This window comes from Cherax quadricarinatus, chromosome 7, assembly GCF_038502225.1.
Source record: "Cherax quadricarinatus isolate ZL_2023a chromosome 7, ASM3850222v1, whole genome shotgun sequence".
In the NCBI taxonomy this organism is placed as follows: Eukaryota; Metazoa; Arthropoda; class Malacostraca; order Decapoda; family Parastacidae; genus Cherax; species Cherax quadricarinatus.
The window spans coordinates 9962427-9974926 of NC_091298.1; positions in this window are offsets into that span (position 1 = coordinate 9962427).

Below are 12500 nucleotides of genomic sequence, written 5' to 3' on the forward strand. Positions count from 1 at the left end.
CTTCCACTTAAGCAGGCATGTTACCGTAGGTCAGCTTTTATTAAAAATAAATAATCCTTCAGAGAAAAACAATAAAAATAAAGAGCAGATAATAAATGTAGCCTTACCATTTCACTCTTGGCATTACAGACTTAAAAAGCATTACCACAGTTTTATAAATCTTTTAAGTATTTAACCCAGTGTCATCTAACAGCAAGTAAGGAAGATACTTAAAGAATTTTACTCTCTCTCTCTCTCTTCTTCCCTTTTTTTTTTCTCTCTCTCTCATATATATATATATATATATATATATATATATATATATATATATATATATATATATATATATATATATATATATATATATATATATATATATACAGTAATTTAATACTCTAACAATACTTGTAACATGTTTTAAAAACGGCTAAACTCCTGTTTAGAATAATGAAGATGCTATCTCGGAAATTTAAATGCTTTAAAACTTTAAAAACGTCATTCTTTCACACACACACACACACACACACACACACACACACACACACACACACACACACACACACACACACACACACACACACACACACACACACACACACACACACACACACACACACACACACACACACACACACAGGAGAGAAATGCAATAAATTAGAGCCTGAAGATGGTTTGCACCTTAAGAGAGATGATGGTCCAAGAGATTTTATGCGAATTTTAATATATCCCTGGCATGTTATCAGAGGCACCTTCGGGTGTCTGAGCCCACCTGTGGTAACCTTTTTTTTTTTTCTCATGCGTGTGCTTGAGATCTCCTGTGGCCAATTGTGACCACCTGTATGTGTGCCAGTAAATAATACAGAGTTCCTCACCAATCCGCCTGCCTATTTCATGTCGAAACTAACACTGGATAGTAATTATTGTTGACCATTTTATGTCGTGATCAAATCATACACTAAAAAATATGATAATAAGACAATTATTATGATTTTTTCTTTGATAACAGATAATATATATATATATATATATATATATATATATATATATATATATATATATATATATATATATATATATATATATATATATATTGAAACTCACAATGCATACATTGTGTCAACAATTGATTAGACAGAGAAGCGAAATATTTATGCTGCTCGCCTAGAATAATTTAGGTTACAAAGAATGTTTACAAAGTTTCACTTACAGTAAATAATATGCCATGCGGCTATATTTAAAATTTATATTGTTAACTCATTTCAGTAAATAAATGAGTGTAATGTATACGTAAGAATGCTTCCTGCAGTAATATTTGTATTTAGTAATGTTTAATGTCGTTTTATTTATAAGTAAGAATATTCATTCAGTTTATTTTCAAGCAACAAAATATTAATTATAATTCTATTTACATCTAAGAATCTTTATTGCAGTTTTGTTAGCAGCTAAGAATATCTTCTGCAACTTTTACACTTAAAAATATCTACTTAAAAGTTTACACATTTACGTGTAAACTTAAAAATGTTTTCTAGTGTTTGGTTTACGCCTAAGATATTTTTCTTCAGTCAAAACCCCTTAAAAAGTATAAACTCAAAAAAAAAGAAGGAAAAATGTTAATTATTATTCCAAAATATAAATTATTAACCAAAAGAAGAAGAATTAAACTATAAAAGGAAAAAAAAAATAAAATTAAAAAATATTAGCAAAAATATAAATTTTAAGCGAAAATGGGGTTTATTAATCAAAATTTATTTGCCCCCCCAAAGAAAAATTGTTAGACACTAAAAAAAATTCATCAGCCAAGAAATACACGAATTATATGCCAAAAGAGCATAAATTGATAGACACAAAATATGATTTATTATTATTCAAGAAACATGAAATATTAGCCAATAATAATAATAATAATAATAATAATAATAATAATAATAATAATAATAATAATAAGAAGAAGAAGAAGAAGAAGAAGAAGAAGAATTAAAAAAAAAGATTTTTTATTAAAAAATAAATACACGAATCATTGGTGAAAAATCTAAAACGGTTAGACCAAAAAATAAATGAATCAACTAAAAACATGAATTATTAGCTAAAAATTATAATTTATTATACACGAAACATGAAATATTAGCCAATAATAATAATGAAATAATAAATTTTAAAGCCAAAAAAAACATGAATTTTTATTTAAAAAAAATACACGAAAAATTAGCAAAAAATGTGAAACTGTTAGGAAAAAAAATATGAATCATCAGTTTAAAACTTGAATTACCAGAATATGAATTGAAAGACAAAAACATACACTATTTCCCCCAAATTACCTGAAATATCATTAAACACGAATAATTAACCATAAAACTTAAAAATACTCAGTAAAATTAATACAATTTAAAAATATCTGAGAGATGCTCCCCTCAAGGAAGGTTCCTTGATGTTGGTGAGGGGCTCTCGATTTAGGGAATTGGATCTGTGCTCCAGTTCCCCGAATTAAGCCTGAATGCCTTCCACATCCCCCCTCCCCTGGGGGCTGTATAATCCTACGGGTTTAGCGCTTCCCCCTTGATTATAATAATAATAAATATCAGAGAGATGCCGCTAGGCTGCTTATGGCTAAGTTAGTTTTGCTCTTCCCGTTGAGACAACAGGTAATGGTGGATTTTTGGCCTCGTCTGCCCCTGCAAAGTGAATTGAGGTAGGCAGTAACCTGGCATAATTGACGGAGCCGGAGCTGCAACTCAACGCCCCGTCAATTAATTTAACACGAAAAAGCTGGCGGTGTTAGGAGGACATTTTTTTTGGTACTGGTCTGCTTACACTTCTGTAGATAACGTTTATGTAATGTGAATGGTATTTACACGGTTTGTAGGCACTTAGAGATACTTTGTATATGATGTTTAGATGCTTTAGACTCTATGCACACGCTATGCAGATTATGTACATCTCTATCAGATAATTTGAACGCTATGACACGCTATATAGATAATTTATATATAAAATATGCACACTTTTTTATACTATAGTCAATAAGAACGCACTTTATATATGCTAAATATTCTCTGGTTACTTTATGCGTCGTGTAGACGCTAGTAAGATGCTTTGTCGACAGTTTTCTTATATTATTGCTCTGCCAAAAAATTCAAGATTATATATATATATATATATATATATATATATATATATATATATATATATATATATATATATATATATATATATATATATATATATATATATATATATATATATATATATATATATATATATATATATATATATATATATATATATATATATATATATATATATATATATATATATATATATATATATATATATATATATATATATATATATATGCAAAACAACCACTCTGAAAGAATAGAGAAATTCCAAGCGCTTTCGTGACTACTCACATTATCAAGGAACTATGAAAGTAAAGCATCCAAGGAAGCTATTTAAGGGGTCTGGCCAGCACCTTGGAATTTCTCTATTCTTTCAGAGTGGTTATTTTGCATATTCTGAAATCACCTGTTTACTGTGATCTTATTGCATATATATATATATATATATATATATATATATATATATATATATATATATATATATATATATATATATATATATATATATATACAATAGGATCACAGTAAACAGGTGGTATCACAATATGCAGAACAACCACTGTGAAGAAATATTGAAATTCCGATGTGAGAAGTCACGAAAGGTCTTGGAATTTCACTATTTTTTTCAGAATGGTTGTTCTGCGTATTGTGATATCACCTGTTTATTGCGATCTTATTGCATATATAAATATATATATGTATATATATATATATATATATATATATATATATATATATATATATATATATATATATATATATATAGTGGAGGGAAGGCGGGGTAGGGGTCGGCCTAGGAAAGGTTGGAGGGAGGGGGTAAAGGAGGTTTTGTGTGCGAGGGGCTTGGACTTCCAGCAGGCATGCGTGAGCGTGTTTGATAGGAGTGAATGGAGACAAATGGTTTTTAATACTTGACGTGCTGTTGGAGTGTGAGCAAAGTAACATTATGAAGGGGTTCAGGGAAACCGGCAGGCCGGACTTGAGTCCTGGAGATGGGAAGTAAAGTGCCTGCACTCTGAAGGAGGGGTGTAAATGTTGCAGTTTAAAAACTGTAGTGTAAAGCACCCTTCTGGCAAGACAGTGATGGAGTGAATGATGGTGAAAGTTTTTCTTTTTCGGGCCACCCTGCCTTGGTGGGAATCGGCCAGTGTGATAGTGTGATAATAAAAAAAAAATAATATATATATATATATATATATATATATATATATATATATATATATATATATATGTGTGTGTGTGTGTGTGTGTGTGTGTGTGTGTGTGTAGTTATATATATATTTTTTACAACTCCACGAAAATCAGTCTTCACATACTCAAAATCATACAATAAATTGATAATAATTAATGCTAATTAAATTTCGGCGGACATTTTATTAAGAATCTCTTCACTATATTATGTAATAATAACCAACATTCAACAGCATGATAACAACGCAAACATTTTTTGAGCCAGAATCTGATGAAGGTCTCCAGCAAAATCGAAATTATCTACGTTATTTTCATTCTCTTAAATATCGGTATATAGTTCACTCAGAACTGTAATATAATACTTAAATTTGCAATTACTAATTCACAACTTTTTTCTTATGCTCAACTTCTTTTTTTTTTGTATTTTATTTACATTGCAAAAATATTATTCATATGCTAATTATACTTCCTTATCACGCATTTCATCTCATCGTTCCACCAGTTATTACCCTTCATTCCTTCACCCGCCCTGCAGTAACTACGTTTCTTTGCCGCACATTCCCTCGGTATACTCTTAAAATAGATATCATACCTCTTTTACATCTTCCTCGACAGTTTCTCTTACTCTAGCCAATTTTGCTTCTAAGAGTTGCCGATGTATTCTATTAAATGTTCCCATTTTAAATAATTTTCTTTCTTTTCTCTTTATATCCAATGACACTATTTTGCTCTCCCCTCAGTGTTTACTTATCACCGAGTTACGATTATATACTGTAAGGAATGTTCTTGAAAATGCCTAATAGTTAACCTTTTGCACTCTAATAGCCTTGAAACCTGCTCTAGTATCGTCCTGTATTATAGATTGAATTCTTATTTGTATTTTTTTCCCTGATGTTTCATTTGTTACCAACCTCGTTCTAAGTTTAATTCTATGTCATTTACGGCTGGCACCCTGAAGTTTTCTACCATACTTCTGATAGCAGTGTCTCCCACTTCAGCATTAGCGTCTCCAAAAACAGTTACTCTTTCGCCTGGTTCCAAATTCTCTTAATATTCACCAACCTCTTCCACAATCTTTATCTTCTGCGCATAAGCATACATTATAACCAAGCTCCCTATTCCTGACTATATTCATTTAATTATATAAAGTTAAACGGAATCAAAAGCAAAAGAATTACAAGAAAAAGAAATGGATCTTCCTCTTGTTGGTTCAACAAGTCGCTTCCTTTGATTGGATGGATGAGTTGACTTTGAACAACAATGAAGGAAGGACGTGAAAGAACAAAAATATAATTGAGATTGATAGGTATGAAGTTCCCTGCTGTGTGGCCACGATGGGGGATGAGGAGTGGTGCGGTGGGAGGGGTGATTTTAAAAGGGGGCTGGGTAGAAGGGGGTATTATACGCTATTCTGGGTGACCCGGGGCGGAGTCCTTCAAGGCCGTCTTGTACTCCGCCCTCCTCTGTTTTTCGCACTTCAAGTGAACAGGCATTGTATGCTAGTTTAGAAATCACCTTTACAGACGTTGCACCGCGAATGTACATGTAGTGCCGAATAGGTAAAACTTGCGATTCTGGCTTAAATAGCAACGTTCTTCTTGCCGCATAAGGCAAGTGAAAAGTTGTTTATTATTAAATTATTGTAAACTTATCTAAAATATATATAGTTAGATTAGACTAAACTAAATTGCGCTTCTTATAAGGTTAGGTAAGTTTTCTAAAGTTCTTTTTTTACAAATTTATTAATTTTTACATTAACCTAAATGAAAAAATTATATCTTTAAACATATAGGAGAAAATTTTGGAAAGGACTTACTTTAAAATGAGTTCTTGCTAATTTTCCAGTTTTACCTATTCGGCCCGAAAAAAATATCTATCTTTATATATATATATATATATATATATATATATATATATATATATATATATATATATATATATATATATATATATATATATATATATATATATATATATATATATATATATATATATATATATATATATATATATATATATATATATATATATATATATATATATATACATATATATCTGCTGTTACGAGTGAGCAAATTAATGACGAAGACAAATATTTTATAAAGAAATGATTGACAAGCTTCTAAAGTGGTATCAAATCGTGATGTGCACGCTAGGTGCTGCACACCGCTCTTGGCTGCTAGAAATAGCTACTGAATTATGTTTACTAGCTGTTCATGAGTGGACGTTGAGGGATAACTTTCATCGGAATGATCCACTAGTTAAAGTTTAATGCATTGTCAAAAATCTAATATTCAAGGAAGTAGACTCTTGATCCAATAAATTGGAGCAGTTCTATCCTTAATTGGCTCGAACTTCATTTCCTCCCATTTGCTAGACTCTATATGGGCCCAACGGGTTTCACCTTCCTTATTATCATAATACTAATGTTAATAATTTATTATTTAAAAAAATATATGCGGTGATAAAACAATGTTACAATCAGTTTTGAAATTTTATATGATAAATTAAACTAAAAATTAAAATTTTAGGTAGAGGCGCAAAAAAAAAAAAAAAAAAATGGTGAAGGGTCGGGTTAGCGAAGTGACACTCTGGTTCCGAGGGTCAGTTGAACCATGGAGGACCTAGTAGGTCCGACGCGCTCCGCTTCTCCCACATCCCCTGATTCCTGCGTCGTCTGTGAGGAAATTACCGTGGTGAGTCTTTGTAATCTAGTGTATAAGTAGTGCCTCGATACTCTTCTGTAAGTATAAAAGAGTAAATCTACTTCATTTGGTAATGTATCGACGGGACAAGCGGTCGGAGGCTTGTTTGGGTCGCTCTTCGGTGTGCTTGAGGAACGCCACTCCTAACTTGCCATCGTTCCATTGCCTGTCTTTTTGGAAACCGGTATTGAGCTGTAATTGCATATAAGTAGTTTCGACTTTTAATCCCCATTCCCCATAATTTTATGATACGTAGAAGGAAGATTCGTGTCTAATTTAGAATCAGCTCGCAAAGACTTTTTTTCAGGTTGAGATGGTTACAAACAATAGTAATATATATATATATATATATATATATATATATATATATATATATATATATATATATATATATATATATATATATATATATATATATATATATATATATATATATATATATATATATAAGTGAAAAATTATTTATGCATTAAATTTGCGAAAATAAGTCTGAACATAATGAAACAATATGTATAATTGATTTTAAATAATATTATATAATTTTAAAATTTTCTATAATATGTTTAGTATCATCAGGGTAAAATAAATTGTATGAAAAATTGTATATATTAATCTATAAAAGAAAATTTTAGAAAAGTTCAGTTTGGAGAGCAGTTCTGCCTAATTGATATATATATATATATATATATATATATATATATATATATATATATATATATATATATATATATATGTATATATATATATATATATAATGTCACCATGGTTGTTTAATATATTTATAGATGGGGTTGTAAAAGAAGTAAATGCTAGGGTGTTCGGGAGAGGGGTGGGATTAAATTATGGGGAATCAAATTCAAAATGGGAATTGACACAGTTACTTTTTGCTGATGATACTGTGCTTATGGGAGATTCTAAAGAAAAATTGCAAAGGTTAGTGGATGAGTTTGAGAAAGTGTGTAAAGGTAGAAAGTTGAAAGTGAACATAGAAAAGAGTAAGGTGATGAGGGTATCAAATGATTTAGATAAAGAAAAATTGGATATCAAATTGGGGAGGAGGAGTATGGAAGAAGTGAATGTTTTCAGATACTTGGGAGTTGACGTGTCGGCGGATGGATTTATGAAGGATGAGGTTAATCATAGAATTGATGAGGGAAAAAAGGTGAGTGGTGCGTTGAGGTATATGTGGAGTCAAAAAACGTTATCTACGGAGGCAAAGTAGGGAATGTATGAAAGTATAGTAGTACCAACACTCTTATATGGATGTGAAGCTTGGGTGGCAAATGCAGCAGCGAGGAGACGGTTGGAGGCAGTGGAGATGTCCTGTCTAAGGGCAATGTGTGGTGTAAATATTATGCAGAAAATTCGGAGTGTGGAAATTAGGAGAAGGTGTGGAGTTAATAAAAGCATTAGTCAGAGGGCAGAAGAGGGGTTGTTGAGGTGGTTTGGTCATTTAGAGAGAATGGATCAAAGTAGAATGACATGGAAAGCATATAAATCTATAGGGGAAGGAAAGAGGGGTAGGGGTCGTCCTCGAAAGGGTTGGAAAGAGGGGGTAAAGGAGGTTTTGTGGGCGAGGGGCTTGGACTTCCAGCAAGCGTGCATGAGCGTGTTAGATAGGAGTGAATGGAGACGAATGATACTTGGGACCTGACGATCTGTTGGAGTGTGAGCAGGGTAATATTTAGTGAAGGGATTCAGGGAAACCGGTTATTTTCATATAGTCGGACTTGAGTCCTGGAAATGGGAAGTACAATGCCTGCACTTTAAAGGAGTGGTTTGGGATATTGGCAGTTTGGAGGGACATGTTGTGTATCTTTATACGTATATGCTTCTAAGCTGTTGTATTCTGAGCACCTCTGCAAAAGCAGTGATAATGTGTGAGTGTGGTGAAAGTGTTGAATGATGATGAAAGTATTTTCTTTTTGGGGATTTTCTTTCTTTTTTGGGTCACCCTGCATCGGTGGGAGACGACCGACTTGTTAAAAAAAAAATATATATATATATATATATATATATATATATATATATATATATATATATATATATATATATATATATATATATATATATATGTATATATATATATATATATATATATATATATATATATATATATATATATATATATATATATATATATATGTATATATATATATATATATATATATATATATATATATGTATATATATATATATATATATATATATATATATATATATATATATATATATATATATATATATATATATATATATATATTGTGAAAAAATTTAAATATTATTGCATAACCTCTTCAGGGAGTAGAATGGCTTAGCATTAGGGTTGAAGATCGTGCTTACTATCGCCCACTTCAACGAGATAACCGTCTGGATTAATACTTCAGCTGTATCAGGAATTTATCGTCGACGTGGTAAGTCTTAGCTCAGTCCTCGATGAGCTGAATATGCACGGCTTATCCGGTGCTGCGTTCGTTGCATCTCCGGCTCCCAGAGAACGATGCTCGACGTGAGTTCTAGTATGTTGGAAGTAATTGTTGAGAGCTGTCTGTCTCTAGCTGTCTGTTTCTAACCGTCTATCTCTTTGTGTTTGTATTTCATTATCTGTCGTTGGGTTCTTGTCTGTAGCTGTCTGTTTCTACCTGTCTCCCTTTGTATTTCGTTGTCTGTAGTTGGGTGCTTGTCTCTAGCTGTTTGTGTTTGGGCATTTGCATCTAGTTGTGTGTTATGTGGTCTGTTTGTAGACAAATGCCTCTTGGTGTCTGTTTCTAGTTGTCTGTTTCTATCTCTCTGTTTCTAGCTTCCTGTCTCAAGTTGCTGTGAATATCTCTCTCTATATGTCTCCAGTTCTCATATACCTTTACACACGACACCATTCCCAGAGTATTTACCAGATTACTTCTTGTACTATAGTCTCAATTACCTTTTCTCTTTCTTAATAGAAAAAAAACTACTAAATAAGAATATGAAATTAATTACACAGATGAGGATTAAAAATAAACCATCTCTCCATCTATGTAGATATATATTCATACAAGTATTATTGATGTATACTCTGGAGAGTGCATAACGCATAGTTTATAGAGCACTTCCCTTTACCTACTAACACTTTACACCGAAGTTTGAAATACTCTATTGTATAAATTTAGTGAAGAAGACCAAACAATTCCCCAAAACCCTCGGCCAAAAGATCAAATCTTCCAGATAGTGTATTAATATTAGTACTATTATTATTATGATTGTTATTATTATTGGATCATCCTGGACAAACAGGAAAAGGCTCGAGCCTCCGTTCGCTAATCGCTATCGGTCCCTCATCAGTCAGACTGCTGCTGAACACAAAGACATACAAAGTGTTTATGTTATATTGACAATAACACCGAGAAGAAAGACAGTGTAAAGATATAATTTTTGACAAATGGCAGTCGCAAAAGAGCAATTAAAGGCGTGTCGGAGAAAAAAGCTTAGCTAATGTTTCCCGGAAAATACGCGACTGCTTGACGGAATTTTGTAAATATCATGAAAAGTTGTATTTAAAATGAATTTTGTGTTCTTCCAAGTGTCTGTGGTTTGTTGCGTTGTAAATTATGTACGTACACACATACAAAAACACGAACCTACATACATACATACATACATGCATGCAAACATATACAAATACACGGACACACATACATACATGCTAACAAACAGTAACACACACACACACACACACACACACACACACACACACACACACACACACACACACACACACACACATATATATACACACACACACACACACACACATACACACACACACACACAGTAGTGGAGGCAGGAACCATACATAGTTTCAAGACGAGGTATGATAAAGCTCATCGAGCAGGGAGAGGGAGAACCCAGAAGCGGTCAGTGAAAAGGAGGGGCCAGGAGCTGAGTCTCGACCCTGCAACCACAATCAGGCGAGTACAATTAGGTGAGTATACACACAGACACACACACATACAAAAAAAACAGGCCAAGTGTCTATCGACAAGCGCCTTTTCCAACTAGTAACTACACACACACAAATATCTGCAGCATCATAGGGTCCCAGGCCGGCTTTTGAAATTTGCAATATATTTTTTTGCTTTGCAACAGTTGCTGCACACACAAGCTCCTCCTGCAACTCATTTACACTTGTCATTTACGCTGTTTTGTAAATACATTCTTTAAGTGATCTTTATTTTTTTTTTATATATTCCTTCTTTCGTATCTCGTGTGTCATTTTGTTCACTCATCTTCTCGTTCCAAAGACATTTCTTCTGTCTATATTTTTCATGATCTCCCTTGAACTAGGTTGAGAAATAGCATCTTCTATTTTCCAATGAAGGATTTTCTTTTTTTTCAAAATTTTCAAAGTTTTCTTGGTTGCTGAAACCCTTTCTGTCACGTTTCTGAAGTTGTGTAAATTGTTTGCGTTTCATTAAATACAAGATTGTTACAATACCTAAATACTATTGTTAATATATGCATAAAACTTATCTTAAAATAGGCAAATACTGCATATAACCCAGAGAACAATTGCATTTATGAGCTACTAGTATTTTTTTCTTAAGCATATTAGAAGAGACAGAATTTTCTTCCGATCAAATAATTAAAAACAAAGACACAGAATCATGGCAAGTTTTTATTGTTCGTTGCTCAGATTTTGTGTCTTTCCTTCTTATTTTCTCTCAGAGGATCTTGAGAGGTCATAACATAATATATTTTATATATGATTAGTTTGAAGTCTCACTCATCTTTATATAAAATTATTCACGTTGAAATTCCTCATCCGATTATTAATTCATGTACACAATATATCAAGGTGTTTTTTGGATATTTGTAGTCACACACACACACAAGCATACACATACAAGCATACACACACAAGCATACACACACAGAGGCGTACTGAGAACAAAATTCCTACTGTATTTTATTCTATAACTGTGTTGCACAACTTATGTAATATTTCTCAGATTTCTTCTTTGAATCGACTTTTCGCTACTTTTAGTTATTCATAATTTTATGCTTAAACCTTTAACTTGCTTTTAGAAAAAATCTAACGAGGTATATTATTCAACTCCGGGAAAACTATTTTCGAAATATCTCTCATCCTCCATTATCACAGTATCCCTCAGTCGATTATAATTTTGTCAACTGATTCTATTTATGTACTGAAATCAAGCTAAATCATTCCTGCACTGAAATCAAGCTAAATCATTCCTGTACTGAAACCAATCTAAATCATTCCTGTACTGAAACCAAGCTAAATCATTCCTGTACTGAAATCAAGCTAAATCATTCCTGTACTGAAACCAATCTAAATCATTCCTGTACTGAAACCAAGCTAAATCATTCCTGTACTGAAATCAAGCTAAATCATTCCTGTACTGAAACCAATCTAAATCATTCCTGTACTGAAACCAAGCTAAATCATTCCTGTACTGAAACCAAGCTAAATCATTCCTGTACTAAAACCAAGCTAAATCATTCCTGT